Source organism: Cherax quadricarinatus, chromosome 6, assembly GCF_038502225.1.
Source record: "Cherax quadricarinatus isolate ZL_2023a chromosome 6, ASM3850222v1, whole genome shotgun sequence".
NCBI lineage: Eukaryota > Metazoa > Arthropoda > Malacostraca > Decapoda > Parastacidae > Cherax > Cherax quadricarinatus.
In genome coordinates this window covers 53,304,116-53,330,720 of record NC_091297.1, presented here as the reverse complement: position 1 = coordinate 53,330,720, position 26,605 = coordinate 53,304,116, and the positions used below count along the sequence as shown (strand labels likewise).

Here is a 26,605-nt window from a genome sequence, read left to right as displayed (position 1 = left end):
GTTCTTCAACAAAGTTGTATTGAACGTTGTTAAACAAAGCTCTGTTGATCGTTATTGAGCAAAGTTGTGTTGAACGTTTGTGAACAAAACTGTGTTGAAAGTTCTTAAACAAACCTTTGTTGAACGTTCTTGAACAAAGTTATGTTGAACGTTCTTGAACAAAGTTGTGTTGAACGTTCTTGAACAAAGTTGTGTTAAACGTTCTTGAACAAAATTGTGTTGAACGTTCTTGAATAAAGTTGTGTTGAACTTTTATGAGCAAAACTGTTTTGAAAGTTCTTAAACAAACCTGTGTTGAACGTTGTTCAATAAATTTGTGTTGAACGTTCTTGAACAAAGTTGTTTTGAACGTTCTTGAACAAATTTGTGTTGAACGTTTATTAACAAATTTGTGATGAAAGTTCTTAAACAAACCTGTGTTGAACGTTCTTCAACAAAGTTGTGTTGAACGTTCTTAAACAAACCTGTGTTGAACGTTCTTCAACAAATTTGTATTGAACGTTCTTAAACAAAGCTGTGTTGAACTTTTTTGAACAAAGTTGTGTTGAACGTTTATGAACAAAGTTGTGTTGGACGTTCTTGAAGAAGTTCTGTTGAACGTTCTTAAACAAAGCTGTGTTGAACGTTCTTGAACAAAGTTGTCTTCAACGTTTATGAACAAAGTTTTGTTGAAAGTTCCTAAACAAACCTGTGTTGAACGTTCTTCAGCAAAGTTATGTTGAACGTTCTTAAACAAAGTTGTGTTGAACGTTCTTAAACAAAGTTGTGTTGAACGTTTATGAACAAAGTTGTGTTGGACGTTCTTGAAGAAAGTTCTGTTGAACGTTCTTGAATAAAGTTGGGTTTAACGTTCTTCAACAAAGCTGTGTTTTAACGTTCTTGAACAAAGTTGTGTTTAACGTTCTTGAACAAAGTTGTGTTAAACGTTCTTCAATAAAGTTGTGCTGAAAGTTCTTGAACAAAGCAGTGTTGAACGTTCTTGAACAAAGTTGTGTAGAACGTTCTTGAACAAAGTTGTGTAGAACGTTCTTGACCAAAGTTGTGTAGAACGTTCTTGAACAAAGTTGTGTAGAACGTTCTTGAACAAAGTTCTGTAGAACGTTCTTGAACAAAGTTGTGTAGAACGTTCTTGAACAAAGTTGTGTAGAACGTTCTTGAACAAAGTTCTGTAGAACGTTCTTGAACAAAGTTGTGTAGAACGTTCTTGAACAAAGTTGTGTAGGACGTTCTTGAACAAAGTTCACAACAGCTGTAATGAGGTTCAATTAGCAAATCAGATTACACTAATTAACCTTGTAATCGGCTTCATCTATTGATTCGCCAGTACCGGAAACACTCAGGTGAATATACAGGTCTAGATGGTGTTGATGCACTACACTAGGGTGTAGATGGTGTTGATGCACTATTGTGGGGGTGTAGATGGTGTTGATGCACTACACTAGGGTGTAAATGGTGTTGATGCACTATTGTGGGGGTGTAGATGGTGTTGATGCACTACACTGAGGGTGTACATGGTATTGATGCACTACATATAGATTTAGATGGTATTGATGCATTACAATGGGGGTGTAGATGGCGTTCATGCACTACACTGGGGTGTAGATGGGGTTGATGCACTACACTTGGGTGTAGATGATTTTGATGCACTATACTGGGGTGTAAATGGTGTTGCTGCACTGCACTGGTGGAGTAGATGGTGTTGATGCACTACTCTGCGGGTGTAGGTAGTGTTGATGCACTACACTGGGGAGTAAGTGGTGCTAATGCACTACACTGCTGGTGTAGATGGTGTTGATGCACTACACTGGTGGAGTAGATCATCTTGTTGCACAACACTGGGAGTGTAGACAGAGTTTATGCACTACACTTGGGTGTAAATGGTGTTGATGCACTACACTGGGGTGTAGACGGTGTTGATGCACTACACTTGGCGTGTAGATTGTGTTGATGCACTACACTAGGGGAGTAGATGGTGTTGATGCACTACACAGGGGGGTGTAGATTGTGTTGATGAACTACACTAGGGGTGTAGATGGTGTTGATTCACTACACTGGGGTGTAGATGGTGTTGATGCACTACACTGGGGTGTAAATAGTGTTGATGCACTTCTCTGCGGTGTAGATGGTGTTGATGCACTACACTAGGGAGTAGATGGTGTTGATGCACTACTCTGGAGCAGTAAATGGTGTTGATGCAATATACTGGGGTGTATATGGTGTTGATGCACTACACTGGGGTGTAGATGGTGTTGATGCACTACACTTGGGTGTAGATGGTGTTGATGCGCTACACTGGGGTGAAGATGGTATTGATGTACTGCACTAGTTGAACAGAAGGTGTTGATGCACTACATAGGGGTGTATATGGTGTTGATGCACTACACTGGGGTGCAAATGGTGTTCGTGCACTACACTGGGGTGTAAATGGTGTTGATGCACTTCACTGGGGTGTAGATGATGTTGATGCAGTACATTGGGGAGTAGATTGTGCTGATACACTACACTAGTTGTTCAGATGGTGTTGATGCACTACACCGGGGTGTAAATGGTGTTGATGCACAACACTGGGGTGTAGATGGTGTTGACGCACTACATTGCTGGTGTAGAAGGTGTTGATGCACTACACTGGTGGAGTAGATCGTCTTCTTGCACTACACTGGGAGGGAAGACAGAGTTTATGCACTACACTGGGGTGTACATGGTGTTGATGCACTACACTGGAGGTGTAGATGGTATTGATGCACTGCACTGGGGTGTAAATGGTGTTGATGCACTACACTGGGGTGTAGACTGTGTTGATGCACTACACTGGTGGAGTAGATCGTCTTCTTGCACTACACTGGGAGGGAAGACAGAGTTTATGCACTACACTGGGGTGTACATGGTGTTGATGCACTACACTGGAGGTGTAGATGGTATTGATGCACTGCACTGTGGTGTAAATGGTGTTAATGCACTTCACTGCGGTGTAGATGATGTTGATGCACTACACTGGTGCAGTAGATGGTGTTGATGCACTATACTGGGGGTGTAGATGGTTTTGATGCACTATACTGGGGTGTAGTTGGTGTTGATGCACTATACTGCAGGTGTAGATGGTGTTGATGCACTATACTGGGGTGCAAATGGTGTTGATGTACTACACTGGTGGTGCAGATGGTGTTGATGGAATACACAGGGGTGTAGATGGTGTTGGTGCATTGCACTGGGATGTAAATGGTGTTGATGCACTACACTGGGGTGTAGATTGTGTGGATGCACTACACTGGGATTATAGATGGTGGTGATGCACTACACCGGAGTACATGGTGTTGTTGCACTGCACTGAGGGTGTAGATGGTGTTGATGCACTACACTGGGGTGCAGATGGTGTTGATGCACTACACTGGGATGTAGATGGTGTTGATGTACTACACCGGTGGAGTAGATGGTGTTGATGCACTACACTGCGGGTGTAGATAGATTTGAAGCACTACACTAGGGTGTAAATGGTGCTAATGCACTACACAGGGGTGTAGATGGTGTTGATGCACTACACTGCTGGTGTAGATGGTGTTGATGCATTACACTGGTTGAGTAGATGGTGTTGATGCACAACACTGGGAGTGTAGACAGTGTTGGTGCACTCCCATGGGATGTATATGGCGTTGATGCACTGCACTGGGGATGTAGACTGCGTTGATGCACTACACTGGGGTGTAAATGGTGTTGATGCACTTCACTGGGGTGTAGATGGTGTTGATGCGCTACGCTATGGGTGTAGATGATGTTGATGCACTGCACTGAGATGTAGATGGTGTTAATGCACTACACTGGGGGAGTAGATGGTGTTGATGCACTACACTGGTGATGCAGATGGTGTTGATGCACTATACTGGGGTGTAAATGGTGTTGATGCTCTACACTGTGGTGAAGATAGTGTTGATGTACTTTACTGTGGTGTAAATGGTGCTGATGCACTACACTGTGGTGTAGATGGTGTTGATGCACTACTCTGATGGTGTAGATGATGTTGATGCACTTCAATGGGGGGCAAATGGTGTTGTTGCACTACACTGGGTGTAGATGGTGTTGATGCACTACACCGGTGGAGTAGATGGAGTCGATACACTATACTGGGGTGTAGTTGGAGTTGGTGCACTATACTGGGGGTGTAAGTGGTGTTGATGCACTACACTGGTGGTGTAGACAGTGTTGATGCAGTACACTTGGGTGTAAATGGCGTTGATGCACTACACTGGTGGTGCAGATGGTGATGAAGCACTGCACTGAGGGTGTAGTTGGTGTTGCTGCACTACACTGGGGTGTAGATGATGTTGATGCGCTACAATGGGGGTGTAGATGGCGTTCATGCACTACACTGGGGTATAGATGGTGTTGATGCACGACATTGGGATGTAGATGGTGTTGACGCACTACACCGGTGGAGTATATGGTGTTGATGCACTACACTGCGGGTGCAGATAGTGTTGAAGCACTGCACTAGAGTGAAAATGGTGCTAATGCACTACTCTGGGGTGTAGATGGTGTTGATGCACTACAATGTTGGTGTAGATTGTGTTGATGCACTACACTGGTTGAGCAGATGAGAGTGATGCACTACACTGGGTTGTAAAAGGTGTTGATGCGCTACACTGAGGGTGTAGATGGTGTTGATGCACTACACCGGGGTGTAGATGGTGTTGATGCACTACACTGGGTGTGAAGCTTGCGTTCAAGCACTACACTGGGGTGTAGATGATGCTGATGCACTACATTTGGGTGTAGACGGCGTTGATGCACTGCAATGGGGTGTAAATGGTGTTGATGCACTTCACTTGTGGAGGAGATGGTGCTGATACAGTACTGGGGTGTAAATGGTGCTAATGCACTACACTGGGGTGTAGATGGTGCTGATGCACTACACTAGTGGAGTAGATGGTGTTGACGCACTACACTGGGGTGTAGATGGTGTTGACGCACTACACTGGGGTGTAGACGATGTTGATGCACTGCACTCGGTGTGTAGATAGTATTGATGCACTACGCTTGGGGAGTAGATAGTGTTGATGCACTATACTGGGGAAGTAGATGTTGCTGATGGACTAAACTGGGGGTGTAGATGGTGATGTACTGCACTAGGGGTGTAGATAATGATGCATTACAACGAGGGTGTAGATGGTGTTGATGCACTTCACTGTGGGGTAGATGGTGTTGATGCACTACACTTCGGTGTAGATGGTGTTGATTTGCTACACTGGGGGTGTAGATAATGATGCGCTACACATTATGTGTAGATAATGATGCACTACAATAGGGGTGTAGAAGGTAGTGATGCATTACACTAGGGGTGTATATGGTGTTGATGCACTATACAGGGGGTGTCGATGGTGTTCATGCACTACACTAGGGTGTAGATGGTGTTAATGCACTAAACTGATGCTCTACGCTGTGCTGAAGACGGTGTTAATGCACTACACTGGGGGTGTAGATTGTGTTGATGCACTACACTGAGGGTGTAGATTGTGTTGATGCACTACACTGGGGGTGTAGACTGTGTTGGTGCACGTCACAGGGGGGTAAATGGTGTTGATGTACTACACTGGTGTGTAGATGGTGTTAATGCACTACACTGGGGGTGTAGATGGTGTTGATGCACTACACTGGGGTGTAGATGCTGTTAATGCACTACACTGGGGGTGCAGACAGTGTTGATGCACTACACTGGGGTGTAGATGCTGTTGATGCACTACTCTGGAGTGTAGACGGTGTTGATGCACTACACTGGGGGTGTAGATGGTGCTGATCCACCACACCAGGGGTGTAGACGGTGTTGATGCACTACACTGGGAGTGTAGGTGGTGTAGATGCACTACACGATGAGTGTAGATATTGGTGATGCACCACACTAGAATGTATATGGTGTTGATGCACTACATTAGGGTGTAGATGGTGTTGATGCACTACACTGGGTGTGTATATGGTGGAGATGCACTACAGTGGGGTGTAAATGTTGTTCATGTACTACAGTATGTTGTGGATGATGATGATATACTACACCGGGGGAGTAGATGGTGATGATGCACTTCACTGGGGGTAGATGGAGTTGATGCAATGCACTGGTTTGTACATGGTGTTTATGCACTACACTGTGGTTGTAGATGGTGTTGATGCACTACACTGGGGGTGCAGATGGTGTTGATGCGCTATGCAGGGGGCGTCGATGATGTTTATGCACAACACTGCGGTGTAGACGGTGTTGATGCACTACACTGGGGGTGAAGATGGTGTTGAAGCACTTCACTGGGGGTATAGATGGTGTTGATGCACAACACTTTGCGTGTAGATGATGTTGATGCAATACACTGAGGGTGTAGATTGTGTTGTTGCACTTCACAGGATTTAAATGGTGTTGATGCACTACACTGGGGTGTAGATGGTGTTGATGCACTACACTTTGCGTGTAGATGATGTTGATGCAATACACTGAAGGTGTAGATTGTGTTATTGCACTTCACAGGATTTAAATGGTGTTGATGCACTACACTGGGGTGTAGATGGTGTTGATGCACTACACTCGTGTAGTAGATGGTGTTGGTGCACTACACTGGGGGTGCAGACAGTGTTGATGCACTACACTGGAGTGCATATGGTGTTGATGCACTACACTGGGGTGTGGATAGTGTTGATGCACTTCACTGGGGTGTAGATGGTGTTGATGCACGTCACTGGGGTGTAGATGGCGTTTATGCACTGCACTATGGGCGTAGATGGTGGCGATGCATTACACTGGGGGTGTAGATGGTGTAGATGGCGTTGATGCACTATACAAGGGGTGTCGCTGGTGTTGATGCACTACACTGGAGTGTAGATGGTGTTGATGCACTACTCTGATGGTGTAGATGGTGTTGATGCACTTCACTTGGGCGTAAATGTTGTTGTTACACTACACTAGGGTGTAGATGGTGCTTATGCACCACACTGGTGGAGTAGATGGTGTTCGTGCACTACACTCGGATTGTAGATGGTTTTGATGCACTACACTGGAGTGTAGATGGTGTTGATGCACTACACTGTGGTGTAGACGGTGTTAATGCACTACATTGGGGATGTAGATGGTGCTGATGCACTACACTGTAGATCGGGGTGTAGACTGTGTTGATGCACTGCACTGTGGGTGTAGATGGTGTTGATGCACTACACCGGGGTGTAGATTGTGTTGATGCACTACACTGGGTATGTAGATCGCGTTCATGCACAACACTGGGGTGTAGATGGTGTTGATGCACTACACTTGGGTGTAGACGGTGTTGATGCACTACAGTGGAGTGTAAATGGTGTTGATGCACTACACTGGGGTGTAGATTGCGTTGATGCACTTCACTGGTGGAGTAGATGGTGCTGATGCAGTACAATGCGGGTGTAGATAGTGTTGACGCACTACACAGGGGTGTAAATGGTGCTAATGCACTATACTGGTTTGTAGACAGTGTTGTTGCACTACACTGGGCTGTAAATGGTGTTGATGCACTACACTGGGGTATAGATGGTGTTGATGCACTGCACTTGGGGAGTAGGTTGTGTTGATGCACTACACTGGGGTGTACATGGTGTTAATGCACTACAGTGATTGTGTAGATGGTGTTGATACACTTCACTGTGGTGTAGATTGTGTTGATGCACTACACTGGGGGTGTAGATGGTGTTGATGCACAACACTGTTGTGTAAATGGTGTTGATGCACTACACTGAGGTGCAGATGGTGTTGATGCACTACACTGGTGGAGTAGATGGTGTTGATGCACTACACTGGGGGTGTAGACAGCGTTGTTGCACTACACTGGGATGTAAATGGTGCTAATGAACTACACTGGGGTGTAGATTGTGTTAATACATTTCACTGGTGGTATAGATAGTGTTGATGCACTACACTGGGGGTGTAGGCAGTGCTGATACACTAAACTGGGGTGTGGATTGCGTTGATGCACTACACTGGGGGTGTAGATATTGTTGATGCACTACACTGGGGTGTAAATGGTGTTGATGCACTACACTGGGGTGTAGATGATGTTTATGCACTACACTGGGGTTCAGACGCTGTTGATGCACTGCACTATGGGTGTAGATGGTGTTGATGCACTTCACTGGGTGTGTAGATGGTGTTGAAGCGCTTCTCTTGGGGTATAGATGGTGTTGATGCACTACACTGAGGTGTAGACAGTGTTGATGCATTAACTGGGGGTGTAGATGATGTTGATGCACTTCACTGGGGGTGATTATGGTATTGATGCACTTCACTGTTGGTGTAGATGGTGCTGATGCACCACACTGGGGTGTAAATGGTGTTGATGCACTACACTAGGGTGTATATGGTGTTGATGCACTCCTTTGGGGTGTAGATGGTGTTGATGCACATCGCTGGGGTGTAGATGGTGTTGATGCACTACACTGGGGTGTAAATGGTGCTGACGCATTTCACTGTAGTGTAGATGGTGTTGATGCACTACACTTTGGGTGTAGATGATGTTGATGCACTACACTGAGAGAAAAGTTTGTGTTGATGCTCTTCACAGGGGGGTAAATCGTGCTGATGTACTACACTGGGGTGTACATGGTGTTGATGCACTGTACTTGTGGATTAAATGGTGTTGATGCACTACACTGGAGGCGCAGGCAGTGTTGATGCACTACACTGGAGTGAAGACGGTGTTGATGCGCTACACTGGAGGTGTAGATGGTGTTGACGCACTACACTGAGGGTGTATACTTTGTTGATGCACTACACTGGGGGTGTAGGTGGTGTAGATGGAGTTCACTGAGGGTGTAGATGTTATTGATGCGCTACACTCGGGTGTAGATGGTGTTGATGCACTACACTGGGGTGTAGACGGTGTTGATGCACTACACTGGGGGTGTAGATGTTGTTGATGCACTTCACTGGGGGAGTATATGGTGTTGATGCACATCACTGGGCGTGTAGATGGTGTTGACGTATTACACTCAGGGTGTAAATGGTGCTGATGCATTTCACTGGGGTGTAGATGGTGTTGATGCACTACACTTTAGGTGAAGATGATGTTGATGCACTACACTGAGAGCGTAGATTGTGTTGATGCACTTCACAGGGGGGTAAATGGTGTTGATGTACTACTCTGGGGTGTAGATGTGTTGATGCAGTACACTGGTGGTGTAGATGGTGTTGATGCACTTCACTGGGGGCGCAGACAGTAATGATGCACTACACTGGAGTGTAGACTGTGTTGATGCACTACACTGGGGGTGTAGATGGTGTTGATGCACTACACTGATGGTGTAGACGGTGTTGATGCACTACACTGGGGGTGTAGGTGGTGTAGATGCACTACACTAGGGGTGTAGTTATTGGTGATGCACTACGCTAGGATGTATATGGTACTGATGCACTACATTGGGGTGTAGATGGTGTTAATGCACTACACTGGCTGTGTATATAGTTGTGATGCACTACACTGGGGTGAAGATGGTGTTTTTGCACTACACTGGCTGTGTATATGGTGGTGATGCACTACACTGGGATGTAAATGGTGTTCATGTACTACAGTGGAGTGTAGATGGTGTTGATGTGCTACACTGGGGGTGTAGATGGTGTTGATGCACTACACTGGGGTATAGATGGTGTTCCGGGGTGTTGATGGCGTTGGTGCACTACACTGGAGGTGTAGATGGTGTTGATGTACTACACTGGGGTGTAGATGGTGTTGATGCACTACACTGGGGTGTAGACGGTCTTGATGCACTACTCTGGGGATGTAGATGGTGTTGATGCACTTCACTGGGGTGTAAATGTTGTTGATGCACTTCACTGGGGTGTAGATGGCGTTGATGCACTACACTTTGGGTGTAGATGATGTAAATGCAATACACTGAGTGTGTAGATTGTGTTGATGCACAGCACTGTGGTGTAGATAGTGTTGATGCACTACACTGTGGTGCAGACGGTGTTGATGCACTACACTGGGGTGTAGATGGTGTTGATGCACTACACTGTGGTGTAGATAGTGTTGATGCACTACACTGTGGTGCAGACGGTGTTGATGCACTACACTGGGGGTGTAGATGGTGTTGATGCACTACACTGTGGTGTAGATAGTGTTGATGCACTACACTGTGGTCCAGACGGTGTTGATGCACTACACTGGGGGTGTAGATGGTGTTGATGCACTACCCTGGGGGTGTAGATGGTGTTGATGCACTACACTGGGGTGTAGATTGTGTTGATACACTGCACTGGGGGTGTAGATAATTATGCACTACAATGGGGTGTAGATGGTGGTGATGCACTACACTGGGGTGTATATGGTTTTGATGCACTACTCTGGAGTGTAAATGGTGTTGATGCAATACACTGGGGGTGTAGATTGTGTTTATGCACTACACCGGGGAGTAGATGGTGTTGATGCACTACACTGGGGGTGTATACGGTGGTGATGCACTACACTTGGGTGTAAATGGTGTTCATGTACTACAGTGGAGTGTAGATGGTGTTGATGTACTACACTATGGGTGTAGGTGATGTTGACGCACTACACTGGGGGTAGATGGTACTCATTGGTGTAGATGGCGTTGATGCGCTACACTGGGGTGTAGATGGTGTTGAGGGGTGTAGATGGCGTTGATGCACTACACTGGTGTGTAGATAATGATGCACTACACATTGGGTGTAGATAAAGATGTACTACACCAGGGGTGTAAATGGTGCTGATGCACTACACTGGGGTGTAGATGGAGTTGATGCACTACACTAGGGGTGTAGATGGTGGTGATGTACTACACTGTGGTGTATATGGTGTTGATGCACTTCACTGGGGGTGTAGATGATGTTGATGCACTACACTAGGGGTGTAGATGGAGTTTATGCACTACACTGGGAGAGTAGATGGTGTTCATGCACTGCCTGGAGGTGTAGATGGTGTTGATGCGCTACACTGAGGGTGTAGATAATGATGCACTACACACTGGGCGTAGATAATGATGCACTACACTAGGGGTGTAGATGGTGGTGATGCACTACACTGGGGGGTAGATGGAGTTGATGCACTACACTGGGGGTGTAGATGGTTTTGATGCTCTACATTGGGGGTGTAGATAATGGTGCACTAAACTAGGGGTGTAGATGGTGGTGATTCACTACACTGTGTGTGTAGATGGTGCTGATGCATTATACAGGGGGTGTCGATGGTGTTGATGCACTACACTGGGGATGTAGATGATGTTGATGCACTACACTGGGGGGTAGATGGTATTGATGCATTTCACTGGGGTGTAGATGGTGTTGATGCACTACACTGGTTTGTAGATGGTGTTGATGCACTACACTGGGGTTGTAGATGGTGTTGATGTTCTCATCTGGGGGTGTAGATGGTGTTAATGCACTACACTGAGGGAGTAGATGGTGTTGAAGTTCTCCTCTGGGGGCGTAGATGGTGTTGATGCACTACTCTGGGGGTGTAGATGGTGTTGATGTTCTCATCTGGGGGTGTAGATGGTGTTGATGCAGTACACTGAGGGTGTAGATGGTGTTGATGTTCTCCTCTGGGGGCGTAGATGGTGTTGATGCACTACACTGGGGGTGTAGATGGTGTTGATGTTCTCCTCTGGGGGTGTAGATGATGTTGATGCACTACACTGGGGTTGTAGATTGTGCTGGTGCATTACACTAAAGGTGTAGATGGTGTTAATGCACTACACTGGGTGTGTAGATGGTGTTGACGCACTACACTTGGGGCGCAGGTGGTGTTGATTAAAAACGAGGGGGTGTAGATGGTGTTGATGCACTACACTGGGGGTGTAGATGGTGTTGATGCACTACACTCGGGGTGTAGATGATGTTGATGCACTACACTCGGGTGTAGATGGTGTTGATGCACTACGCTGGGGTTGTAGATGCTGTTGATGCAATGCACTGGGGGTGTAGATAGTGTTGATATACTATACTTGGGGTGTAGATGGTGTTGATGAACTGCACTGGGGGTGTAGATGGTGTTGATTTGGTACACTGGGGGTATAGATGATGTTGGAGCAGTATACTGGGGGTGTGAATGGTGCTGATGCAGTACACTGGGGTGTAGATGGTGTTGATGCAGTATACTGGGGGTGTTGAAGGTGTTGATGCAGTACAGTGGGGTGTAGATGGTGTTGTTGCAGTATACTGGGGGTATATATGGTGTTGATGCAGTACATTGGGGTGTAGATGGTGTTGATGCAGTATACTGGGGGTATAGATGGTGTTGATGCAGTATACTGGGGGGATAGATGGTGTTGATGTAGTACAGTGGGTTGTAGACAGTGTTGGTGCAGTACACTAGGGCTTTAGATGGTGCTGATGCAGTACACTGATGGTGTAATGGTGCTGATGCACTACACTGTTGATGTAGATGGTGCGGATGCAGTGCACTGGGGGTGTAGATAGTGTTTACACGGTACACTGAGAGTGTAGATGTGGTTGATGCAGTATACTAAGGGTGTAGATGGTGTTGATGCAGTACACTGGATGTGTAGATGTTGTTGATGCGGTATAATGCGGGTGTATATAGTGTTGATGCAGTACACTTGGGTGTAGATGTTGTTGAAGCAGTATACTGGGGGTGTAGAAGGGTGATGCAGCACACAAGGGTGTACATGGTGTTGGTGCAGTACACCGGTGTGTAGATGGTGTTGATTTAGTACTCTAAGCGTGTAGATAGTGTTGATGCAGTACACTGGGGGTGTAGACTGGGTACACAGAGAATGTGTTGAAGCAGTGCATTACCGACAGGCGGGGACGAGGTGAGTGTTAAAATAAACATTACATGAGGAACTAAGTAGCACACTACCTTCCAGATACACTGTCACTACCTTACAGATACACTGTCACTACCTTCCAGATACACTGTCAGTACCTTCCAGATACACTGTCAGTACCTTCCAGATACACTGTCAGTACCTTCCAGATACACTGTCAGTACCTTCCAGATACACTGTCAGTACCTTCCAGATACACTGTCAGTACCTTCCAGATACACTGTCAGTACCTTCCAGATACACTGTCAGTACCTTCCAGATACACTGTCAGTACCTTCCAGATACACTGTCAGTACCTTCCAGATACACTGCCAGTACCTTCCAGATACACTGCCAGTACCTTCCAGATACACTGCCAGTACCTTCCAGATACACTGTCAGTACCTTCCAGATACACTGTCAGTACCTTCCAGATACACTGTCAGTACCTTCCAGATACACTGTCAGTACCTTCCAGATACACTGCCAGTACCTTACAGATACACTGCCAGTACCTTCCAGATACACTGCCAGTACCTTCCAGATACACTGCCAGTACCTTCCAGATACACTGCCAGTACCTTACAGATACACTGCCAGTACCTTCCAGATACACTGCCAGTACCTTCCAGATACACTGCCAGTACCTTACAGATGCACTGTCACTACCTTCAAGATACACTGACATTAGCTTCCAGATGCACTGCCACTACCTTCCAGATGCACTGTCACTACCTTCCAGTTGCACTGTCACTACGTTCCAGATGCACTGTCACTACCTTCCAGATGCACTGTCACTACCTTCCAGATGCACTGCCACTACCTTCCAGATGCACTGTCACTACCTTCCAGTTGCACTGCCACTACCTTCCAGATGCACTGTCACTACCTTCCAGTTGCACTGTCACTACCTTCCAGATGCATTGTCACTGCCTTCCAGATGCACTGCCACTACCTTCCAGATGCACTGTCACTACCTTCCAGATGCACTGTCACTAACTGCCACACGCACTGCCACTACCCTTTACTTGCACTGTTACTACCTTCCAGATGCACTGTCACTACATTCCAGATACACTGTCACTACATACAGTTATACTGTCACTACCTTCCAGATACACTATCACTACCTTCCAATTACACTATCACTACCTTCCAGATGCACTGTCACTAACTGCCACACGCACTGCCACTACCCTTTACTTGCACTGTTACTACCTTCCAGATGCACTGTCACTACATTCCAGATACACTGTCACTACATACAGTTATACTGTCACTACCTTCCAGATACACTATCACTACCTTCCAAATACACTGTCACTACCTTCCAGATACACTGTCACTACCTTCCAGATACACTGTCTCGACCCTCCATATACACTATCATTGAATTCCAAACACAATGTCACTACATACAGTTATACTGTCACTACCTTCCAAATACACTGTCACTACCTTCCTGATGCACTGTCACTACCTTCCTGATGCACTGTCACTACCTTCCTGATGCACTGTCACTACCTTCCTGATGCACTGTCACTACCTTCCAAATACACTGTCACTACCTTCCTGATGCACTGTCACTACCTTCCTGATGCACTGTCACTACCTTCCTGATGCACTGTCACTACCTTCCTGATGCACTGTCACTACCTTCCTGATGCACTGTCACTACCTTCCTGATGCACTGTCACTACCTTCCTGATGCACTGTCACTACCTTCCTGATGCACTGTCACTACCTTCCTGATGCACTGTCACTACCTTCCTGATGCACTGTCACTACCTTCCTGATGCACTGTCACTACCTTCCTGATGCACTGTCACTACCTTCCAAATACACTGTCACTACCTTCCTGATGCACTGTCACTACCTTCCTGATGCACTGTCACTACCTTCCTGATGCACTGTCACTACCTTCCTGATGCACTGTCACTACCTTCCTGATGCACTGTCACTACCTTCCTGATGCACTGTCACTACCTTCCTGATGCACTGTCACTACCTTCCAAATACACTGTCACTACCTTCCTGATGCACTGTCACTACCTTCCTGATGCACTGTCACTACCTTCCTGATGCACTGTCACTACCTTCCTGATGCACTGTCACTACCTTCCTGATGCACTGTCACTACCTTCCAAATACACTGTCACTACCTTCCTGATGCACTGTCACTACCTTCCTGATGCACTGTCACTACCTTCCTGATGCACTGTCACTACCTTCCTGATGCACTGTCACTACCTTCCTGATGCACTGTCACTACCTTCCTGATGCACTGTCACTACCTTCCTGATGCACTGTCACTACCTTCCTGATGCACTGTCACTACCTTCCTGATGCACTGTCACTACCTTCCAAATACACTGTCACTACCTTCCTGATGCACTGTCACTACCTTCCTGATGCACTGTCACTACCTTCCTGATGCACTGTCACTACCTTCCTGATGCACTGTCACTACCTTCCTGATGCACTGTCACTACCTTCCTGATGCACTGTCACTACCTTCCTGATGCACTGTCACTACCTTCCTGATGCACTGTCACTACCTTCCTGATGCACTGTCACTACCTTCCAAATACACTGTCACTACCTTCCTGATGCACTGTCACTACCTTCCTGATGCACTGTCACTACCTTCCTGATGCACTGTCACTACCTTCCTGATGCACTGTCACTACCTTCCTGATGCACTGTCACTACCTTCCTGATGCACTGTCACTACCTTCCTGATGCACTGTCACTACCTTCCTGATGCACTGTCACTACCTTCCTGATGCACTGTCACTACCTTCCTGATGCACTGTCACTACCTTCCTGATGCACTGTCACTACCTTCCTGATGCACTGTCACTACCTTCCTGATGCACTGTCACTACCTTCCTGATGCACTGTCACTACCTTCCTGATGCACTGTCACTACCTTCCAAATACACTGTCACTACCTTCCTGATGCACTGTCACTACCTTCCTGATGCACTGTCACTACCTTCCTGATGCACTGTCACTACCTTCCAGATTCACTATCACTACCATCCAAATACACTGTCACTACCTTCCTGATGCACTGTCACTACCTTCCTGATGCACTGTCACTACCTTCCTGATGCACTGTCACTACCTTCCTGATGCACTGTCACTACCTTCCTGATGCACTGTCACTACCTTCCTGATGCACTGTCACTACCTTCCTGATGCACTGTCACTATCTTCCTGATGCACTGTCACTACCTTCCTGATGCACTGTCACTACCTTCCTGATGCACTGTCACTACCTTCCTGATGCACTGTCACTACCTTCCTGATGCACTGTCACTACCTTCCTGATGCACTGTCACTACCTTCCTGATGCACTGTCACTACCTTCCTGATGCACTGTCACTACCTTCCTGATGCACTGTCACTACCTTCCTGATGCACTGTCACTACCTTCCTGATGCACTGTCACTACCTTCCTGATGCACTGTCACTACCTTCCTGATGCACTGTCACTGCCTTCCAGACACACTGTCACTACCTTCCAACTACACTGTCACTACCTTCAAGGTACACTCTCACTATTGTCCAGATACACTTTCACTACCTTCCAGATACACTGTCACTACCTTCCATTTACACTGTCACTATCTTCGAGATACATTGCTACTACCTTCCAGGTTCACTGTCACTACCCTTCAGGCACACTGCCACTACCTTCCAGGTGTACCGCCACTACCTTTCAGATACACTGTCACTACTTTCCAGTTGCATTGTCACTACCTTTTAGATACACTGCCACTATCTTTAAGGCTCACTGTCATTACCTTACAGTACACTACCACTTCCTTCCAGGTACACCGCCACTACCTTCCATACTCAATGTCACTACCTTCCAGGTACATTACCAGTACCTTCCAGGTACACTGCCAGTACCTTCAGATACACTTGTACAACCTTCCATTTACACTCCCACTACCTTCCAGGTACACTGCCACTACCTTCCAGGTACACTGGCGCTACCTTCCAGGTACACTGCCACTACCTTCCAGGTACCCTGCCACTACCTTCTAGGTACACTAACACTACCTTCCAGGTACACGGCCACTACTTTCCAGGTACACTGCCAGTACCTTCCAGGTGCACTGCCACTACCTTCCAGGTACGCTGCCACTACCTTCCAGGAATAGTTCCACTACCTTCCAGGTATAGTGCCACTCACTTACAGGTACAATGCCACTACCTTCCAGGTATAGTGTCACTCAGTTCTAGGTACACTGCCACTACATTTCAGATAGTGTGTCACTACCTTCCAGATACACTGTCACTACCTTCTAGATACACTGTCATTACCTTCCAGACATAATGTCACTACATTCCAGGTACATTACCAGTGCCTTCCAGGTACACTGTCACTAACTTCAGGGAAACTACCTCTAACATCTGGTACACTTCCACTCAAAGGTACACTGCCAGTAACTTTAGGTACACTTCCACTGAATTCAAGTACACTGCCATTATCTTCAGGTACACTGCCACTAAATTCAGGTACACTGCCACTAACATCAGGTACACTGCCACTAACTTCTGGTACACTGCCAGTGACATCACTCTGGGATCCATCAAGAACAACTCTAAGAGTTCAACATTATTGGTATTCACTCATTAGAACTCCGGAGCTAATGACTAATAGTGAGAGTCATGCTTCCTAGTGATATCAGTGATTCCTATTGCTTGTAGTGTAGCTGAGAGGCACCCTTGCCAAACCTGGTCAAAGATACAATCAATGTTCACTGGAGCTACTAAACACAGCTTGATTTGAACTCATCCGGATTAATGACACACATTGTAAGAGCATCATTCAGTAACTGGTGACACACACACTGTAAGAGCGTCATCTAGTGACTGGTGACACACACACTGTAAGAGCGTCATCTAGTGACTGGTGACACACACACTGTAAGAGCGTCATCTAGTGACTGGTGACACACACACTGTAAGAGCGTCATCTAGTGACTGGTGACACACACACTGTAAGAGCGTCATCTAGTGACTGGTGACACACACACTGTAAGAGCGTCATCTAGTGACTGGTGACACACACACTGTAAGAGTGTCACCTAGTGACTGGTGACAGTCACTGTAAGAGCAACATATAGCGACTGGTGACAATCACTGTAAGAGCAACAATCACTGTAAGAGCAACAATCACTGTAAGAGCAACAATCACTGTAAGAGCAACAATCACTGTAAGAGCAACAATCACTGTAAGAGCAACAATCACTGTAAAAGCAACAATCACTGTAAGAGCAACAATCACTGTAAGAGCAACAATCACTGTAAGAGCATAATATATCTGTACACTGAGCGAAACATAGCAGCAATAATAAGAGCATAATATATCTGTACACTGAGCGAAACATAGCAGCAATAATAAGAGCATAATATATCTGTACACTGAGCGAAACATAGCAGCAATAATAGCTGTATTATTTCTTCATTGCAGTCTTAAGACGCTGTTGCAGTAATCCCAGCAAGTTGACGTCTTGGTTCCTCAATTGTCAGTCTGGCAGCGAAATGGTTTAGTGAGGCCAGTTATTGGTTGATGCCTGGTAGCCACTGTCTCTTGCTGTCCAGTCTCTTGCTGTCCAGTCTCTTGTCCACTCTCTTGTTGTCCACTCTCTTGTTGTCCAGTCTCTTGCTATCTAGTCTCTTACTGTCCAGTATCTTCCTATCCAGTCTCTCGCTGTCTTGGCAGAGGTGGAGTCAGGGTGACCCTGGGCAGAGCTCCGTCTATTGGAGTCCATTCTTCCAGCTGCCAGGTTTCTGTTAAAGTGTATTTAACACCGAGTAATGGCCGCCCCATTGCCCTCTCTCTCTCTCTCTCTCTCTCTCTCTCTCTCTCTCTCTCTCTCTCTCTCTCTCTCTCTCTCTCTCTCTCTCTCTCTCTCTCTCTCTCTCTCAAAATTGAGAAAGCGTGCAGCATTCCAAGCAGATTGTTTGAGTGTGATCCAGAAATGAATATTATTATTATTATTATTATTATTATTATTATTATTATTATTATTATTATTATTATTATTATTATTATTATCTAGATAGATCAGAGACGTGTAAGATAATTTTTAATGGTGAAAGTTTCAGAGTTATGCATTATGGCTGTAACATTCTCAAAGAAGAAAACAAAATGTTAGGCAAGACACACTGATACAGGAGAGGACGTCCACTCTGGTGTGATCATCAACAACAACGACCTCCATAAATACCAAACAACACTGAGGGAATGCTAGATGTCAAAGCTAGAAATTTCGAGCATAAAGAGCACTTGGTACGCTGTCTGACTCTTTACTACGCTTACTAGACCGCTTTTTAAATATGCCCTTGAATATGCCCTTGAATATGCCCTTGAATATGCACTTGACTTGTACTCGTTGGAACGCAGGAGGGAGAGATATATCATAATCTACACTTGGAAAATCTTGGAAGGAATGGTCCCAAATCTGCACACAGAAATCACTCCCTACGAAAGTAAAAGACTGGGCAGGCGCCATTGGTACACTAAGGGAAAACACCGTAAGTGTCCGGGGCCCAAGACTGTTCAACAGCCTCCCATCAAGCATTAGGGGAATTGAGAATAAACCCCTGGCTGCCTTCAAGAGAGAGCTGGACAGATACCTAAAGTCAGTGCCGGATCAGCCGGGCTGTGGCTCGTACGTTGGACTGCGTGTGGCCAGCAGTAACAGCCTAGCTGATCAGGCCCTGATCCATCGGGAGGCCTGGTCATGGACCCGGCCGCGGGGGCGTTGATCCCCGGAACAACCTCCAGGTAACCTCCAGGTATGCCGTCCAGGTTTGGTCTCCAGGTTACTTTGAGGACGAGGATACTGAGGTGCTGCTCGTACTGTTACTAAACAGAAAGCCACAGAAAGAAACACCATAGAATGCTTCAAATTTTTCTTATAGGAAAAGGAGCCTGTGAGGGACGGTGGGGGGGGGGGTGATCTCATTAAAACTTTCAAAATTCTAAAGCATTTTGAAATACTGAAACGCGAAGAATTATTTGACGATCTAAATGAGTCCATAACTCCAAACATTAGAATGAAACTAAGAGGTAGAAGAAACAACACGAATGTATGTGATTTTTATAAGCAAAATTATAGTAGAATGGAATCAATTGTCGTTAAAATTGTGAGGGCGAAGATATTACAGTCATTTAAGAACTAGCTGGACAAGTGCTTTGTAAATGTAGGATTTAATTAAATATTTTGTTTGGGTAAACTGAACTTAATGGATCCTGACGATTGTTCAGCAGCTACATTAGGTATACACCCTTGACTGCAAACAAACCAGGGAACGGGTGGGGCTTGAACCCATGGCGAGTGAGTCGTAAAACTCCAGGCCAGTGAGTAAGCCGCTGTGCCAGCTGGCTTCAATAAGATTCATCCTATGTATGTTTTTACATAATAGGTAGGTTAGCATGGGCCATCACTGTGACTACAAACGCAAGTTTTGTATAGATGAATCTCCCACCAGCGACAATGTGGCAAACTCTAGCTCAAGCCCCTTCAAAGCCGCTATCATGACTCATGATTATGTTTAAGCCTGATGCATCACTAGTAACCCTGTTGATCCAAGTTATATTAACATTCATGCTTATGTTGACACTATCAACAATGTTGCAAAACATGTATTAACTCTGTCTTGCACCTCGGTATTCCCTGATGCAAATGTTCTACCAAATTATTACGCAACATCTTAAAATATCATAATTCTCATATCAATTGTCACGGTGTTTAAATAAAAAAAATGTCTAATATAAACAAAGTGTTCATCAAGAACTGCAAGAAGCCCCTATCACGAGCTTTTACCATCCTATGGAGAGGGAGCATGGACACGGGGGACGTCCCACAGTTACTAAAAACAACAGACATAGCCCCACTCCACAAAGGGGGCAGTAAAGCAACAGCAAAGAACTACAGACCGATAGCACTAACATCCCACATTTAAAAATCTTTGAAAGGGTCCTAAGAAGCAAGATCACCACCCATCTAGAAATCCATCAATTACACAACCCAGGGCAACATGGGTTTAGAGCAGGTCGCTCCTGTCTATCTAAACTATTGGATCACTACGACAAGGTCCTAGATGCACTAGAAGACAAAAAGAATGCAGATGTAATATATACAGACTTTGCAAAAGCCTTCGACAAGTGTGACCATGGCGTAATAGCGCACAAAATGCGTGCTAAAGGAATAACAGGAAAAGTTGGTAGATGGATCTATAATTTCCTCACAAACAGAACACAAAGAGTAGTAGTCAACAGAGTAAAGTCCGAGGCAGCTACGGTGAAAAGCTCTGTTCCGCAAGGCACAGTACTCGCTCCCATCTTGTTTCTCATCCTCATATCTAACATAGACAAGGATGTCAGCCACAGCACCGTGTTTTCCTTTGCAGATGACACCCGAATCTGCATGACAGTGTCTTCCATTGCAGACACTGCAAGGTTCCAGGCAGACATCAACCAAATCTTTCAGTGGGCTGCAGAAAACAATATGAAGTTCAACGATGAGAAATTTCAATTACTCCGACATGCTAGACACGAGGAAATTAAAACTTCATCAGAGTACAAAACCAATTCCGGCCACAAAATATAGCGAAAAACAAACGTCAAAGACCTGGGAGTGATCATGTCGGAGGATCTCACCTTCATGGACCATAACATTATATCAATTGCAGCTGCTAGAAAAATGACAGGATGGATAATGAGAACCTTCAAAACTAGGGATGCCAAGCCCATGATGACACTCTTTAGGTCGCTTGTTCTATCTAGGCTGGAATATTGCTGCACACTAACAGCATCTTTCAAGGCAGGTGAAATTGCTGACCTAGAAAATGTACAGAGAACCTTCACGGCGCGCATAACGGAGATAAAACACCTCAATTACTGGGAGCGCTTGAGGTTCCTGAACCTGTACTCCCTGGAACGCAGGCGGGAGAGATACATGATTATATACACCTGGAAAATCCTAGAGGGACTAGTACCGAACTTGCACACAAAAATCACTCACAACGAAAGCAAAAGACTTGGCAGACGATGCAACATACCCCCAATGAAAAGCAGGAGTGTTCAACTGCCTCCCAGCACACATAAGGGGGATTACCAACAGACCCCTGGCAGTCTTCAAGCTGGCACTGGACAAGCACCTAAAGTCGGTACCTGACCAGCCGGGCTGTGGCTCGTACGTTGGCTTGCGTGCAGCCAGCAGTAACAGCCTGGTTGATCAGGCTCTGATCCACCAGGAGGCCTGGTCACAGACCGGGCCGCGGGGGCGTTGACCCCCGGAACTCTCTCCAGGTAAACTCCAGGTAACATTGTAGTAAACTACTATATTGGTATCACGGTCAAGGAATTTTGAGTTTATTTTAATGCTGCCTGAAATGTTCTGCATAACAAAGGAACCTTGTGTTCTGCAGAGTGTACTTGTCAATGTTCTGCATAACAAAGGAACCTTGTGTTCTGCAGAGTGTACTTGTCAATGTTCTGCATAACAAAGGAACCTTGTGTTCTGCAGAGTGTACTTGTCAATGTTCTGCATAACAAAGGAACCTTGTGTTCTGCAGAGTGTACTTGTCAATGTTCTGCATAACAAAGGAACCTTGTGTTCTGCAGAGTGTACTTGTCAATGTTCTGCATAACAAAGGAACCTTGTGTTCTGCAGAGTGTACTTGTCAATGTTCTGCATAACAAAGGAACCTTGTGTTCTGCAGAGTGTACTTGTCAATGTTCTGCATAACAAAGGAACCTTGTGTTCTGCAGTGTGTACTTGTCAATGTTCTGCATAACAAAGGAACCTTGTGTTCTGCAGAGTGTACTTGTCAATGTTCTGCATAACAAAGGAACCTTGTGTTCTGCAGTGTGTACTTGTCAATGTTCTGCATAACAAAGGAACCTTGTGTTCTGCAGTGTGTACTTGTCAATGTTCTGCATAACAAAGGAACTTTGTGTTCTGCAGTGTGTACTTGTCAATGTTCTGCAGTGTGTACTTGTCAATGTTCTGCAGTGTGTACTTGACAATGTTCTGCAGTGTGTACTTGACAATGTTCTGCAGTGTGTACTTGTCAATGTTCTGCATAACAAAGGAACTTTGTGTTCTGCAGTGTGTACTTGTCAATGTTCTGCAGTGTGTACTTGTCAATGTTCTGCAGTGAGTACTTGTCAATGTTCTGTAGTGTGTACTTGACAATGTTCTATATAACAAAGGAACTTTGCGTTCTGCATTGTGTACTTGTCACTGTTCTGCAGTGAGTAGTTGTCAGTGTTCTGCAGTGTGTTCTTGTCAATGTTCTGCAGTGTGTTCTTGTCAATGTTCTGCAGTGTGTTCTTGTCAATGTTCTGCAGTGTGTACTTGACAATGTTCTGCAGTGTGTACGTGTCAATGTTCTGCAGTGTGTTCTTGTCAAAGTTCTGCAGTGTGTACTTGTCAATGTTCTGCAGTGTGTACGTGTCAATGTTCTGCAGTGTATACTTGTCAATGTTCTGCAGTGTGTACTTGACAATGTTCTATATAACAAAGGAACTTTGAGTTCTGCATTGTGTACTTGTCACTGTTCTGCAGTGAGTACTTGTCAATGTTCTGCAGTGTGCTCTTGTCAATGTTCTGCAGTGTGTACTTGTCAGTGTTCTGCAGTGTGTACTAGCCAATGTTATACATAACAAAGGAACTTTGTGTTCTGCATTGTGTACTTGTCACTGTTCTGCAGTGAGTACTTGTCAATGTTCTGCAGTGTGTTCTTGTCACTGTTCTGCAGTGAGTACTTGTCAATGTTCTGCAGTGTGTACTTGTCAATATTCTGCAGTGTGTGCTTCTCAATGTTCTGCAGTGTGTACTAGTCAATGTTATACATAACAAAGGAACTTTGTGTTATGCAGTGTGTACTTGTCACCACTCATCACACTGAGTGGTGACATGTACTTAGCTCTGTGAAGTTCTGTCCAGTGTGATCTCCGTGAATCTGCACTAGATGTCCTGTCTTGAGCAACTGTACCAGCAGCTGAAAGAGGAGCTTAGGGTTGCTAAGCTTGAGATACGGCGACTGACGGAGGAAAACAAAAGGATTCGAAGTAATCCTCCTGTTGTGAGACCTCAGGTCAAGAGAGGAACCTGGTCAGTGGCCGGCCAAAACGGAACAAAGCTAAAAATCAAAAAGTCTGTAGGAGTGGCGGAAACAACGAAGATCCAGAAGATTGCTGTGGAGACTTCCAACCCATCTTCTGTGTTACCAGACGAATGTGGGTTGTCTACTGGGAACTTCACAACGAACACCAAGGGAGCATTGACAGACGTGAGTGAGACATCCCTTGATACCCCAGTGAAGACCATCAAGAACGTCACGACAAATTCCACAAATGAAGGTAAGAACATTGTTTTAGTTGGAGACAGTCAGGTTAAGTTTACGGATAGGGTCTTTTGTCTTAGGGACAGGAAGAGGAGGCACAGGGTATGTTTTCCTGGGGCTGGGATGGGGGATATTGTTAGCCGTCTGGACAACATCATGAAAGGTAATGGGAGCAATCCTATTATCTGCCTCAGTGCGGGAGGCAACGATGTTGGCAGACGTAGGAGTGAGGACCTGATTAGCAGGTATAGTTCAGCAATAGAGATAATTAGGAAGAAGGGTGGAAGCCCTGTCATATGTGGTATTTTGTCAAGGAGAGGAGTTGGAAATGAATGGTTGTCCAGGGAAATTGGTGTCAATTGCTGGCTGGACAAATACTATAAGGAAAATGCGGTAACATTCATTGACAACTGGGACCTCTTCTATGGCAGAAATGACATGTATGCCAGGGATGGGGTTCACTTATCTAGGTCTGGGGTGGGGGCACTGGCAACGGCAGTGGCGGGAGCTGTTAGGTCTTTAAACTAGGAATAGATAGTGGTATGGGTTTTGGCGAGAATACAGTGAAGTCCCAGTGTAGTAATACTTTGAGTTCTAGGGGAACTAGTAATAGGGAGAATGAGGTGGATATTGGAAAGCCAATGGCACTAGGTGACAAGGGCAGTAATAGGTTTAGTGAAAAAACAGATATGAGCAGAAAGGGTCAAGAGAAAGAAGGGTCTTTAAAATTATATTATGATAATAGCCGTAGTGCTAGGAATAAGATGGATGAGTTGAGATTAGTTGCTAGTGCAGGTAACACTGATGTATTTGCAATCACTGAGACATGGTTTAATTCCAAAAGTCGGGACATGCCTTCGGAATGTCACATTCAGGGTTTTAAATTGTTCCAAGTAGATAAAAATATCGGTAAGGGGGGTGGGGTGGCACTATAAGTCCGAGATCACTTGAACTGTTGCATAAAAACGGGTATTAAGTCTGAAGTAACACATACAGAGTCTGTCTGGATAGAATTTTCAGAGGGGCATAAAAATTGATTCTAGGAGTGATGTACCGTCCCCCAAACTTAGATAGGGACCAAGGGAAATTACTGTGGGAGGAAATTGTTAAGGCCACAAGGCACGATAATGTAGTACTTCTAGGAGACTTTAACTTTAGTCACAGTGATTGGAATCTCTTGACTGGGAATTTAGAATCAAATGACTTCTTAGAAGTAGTTCAGGAATGTTTTTTGAAGCAGTTTGTGACAGAACCTACAAGGGGAAATAACCTTCTTGATTTGGTTCTGGCGAACAAGGAAACCCTTGTTAATAATTTAGAAATTAATGAGGAACTCGGTACAAGCGATCACAAATCACCTTTAGCATAGAATGGAAGTATGATAGTAGGGACAACTCAGTAACAGTTCCAGATTTTTGCTTAGCAGATTACAATGGGGTTAGAGAACACTTATCATCTGTTGACTGGGGTAACGAAGAGAGCTATCAGTATGGCAGTTTTCTGAACACCATACATGCTGCTCAAAGAACGTTTATCCCGTATAAAGAAATTAGATCAAATATAAATGACCTAAAATGGATGAATAATAGGCTGAAATATCTACTAGGGCATAAGAAAAGAATTTATAGGCCTATCAAAAGAGGTGAGGGTCATCTTATGAATCAGTATATTGACACTAAGAGGGACATTAAAAAGGGGATAAGAAAAGCTAAAAGGGACTAGGAAATTAAAGTTGCTAGGGATTCGAAAACTAACCCAAAAAGTTTTTCCAGGTCTATAGAACGAAAGTTAGAGCTAAGATAGGTCCCCTTAAAAATAATTATGGGCATCTTACTGATAAAGAGAATGAAATGTGCTCGATTTTAAATAATTATTTTCTCTCGGTTTTTACACAGGAAGACACTGACAATATTCCAGTAATTAATTTTTCATAGTGGACCTGAAGAAGATAAATTATGTAACTTCACAGTCACTAGTGAAATGATTATGAAACAAATAGACAGACTGAAGCAAAATAAGTCGCCGGGTCCTGATGAGATTTTTTCAAGGGTTCTTAAGGAATGCAAAATAAGAAACTAAGCAGTTTGAATGTGACTTCCCTCTTCACAAAAGTGCCTACCACTAAAGCCATCGAGGTTCTACGACGTAAAGTCAATCAGGACCTTAATCTTCCTCTACCTCCCGGAGATTTTGTTGACTTGATTGAACTCTGTGTTAATTTCAACTGTTTTTTTTTTCAATAACAAGCTCTACAAACAAACCTACGGCATTGGAATGGGGTCCCCCCTCAGTGCCGTCTTAGCCAACTTGTACATTGAACACCTGGAGTCTGAACACTTTGCCAACATCATCCCTTCAAGCGTCACTTGGTTACGTTACGTGGACGACGTCCTCGTAATAACTCCCAAACGTTTTGATGTAGGAATCTTCAGGAAAGGCTCAACGC

The 26,605-nt window shown here is 45.1% G+C and overlaps 1 pseudogene; it reads right to left on the bottom strand.

The window, feature by feature from the left end:
• The window catches only part of LOC128694491 (uncharacterized), a 39,703-nt pseudogene extending 16,204 nt beyond the window's left edge, over positions 1-23,499 (bottom strand).
• Between the last annotated feature and the right edge of the window lie 3,106 nt (positions 23,500-26,605).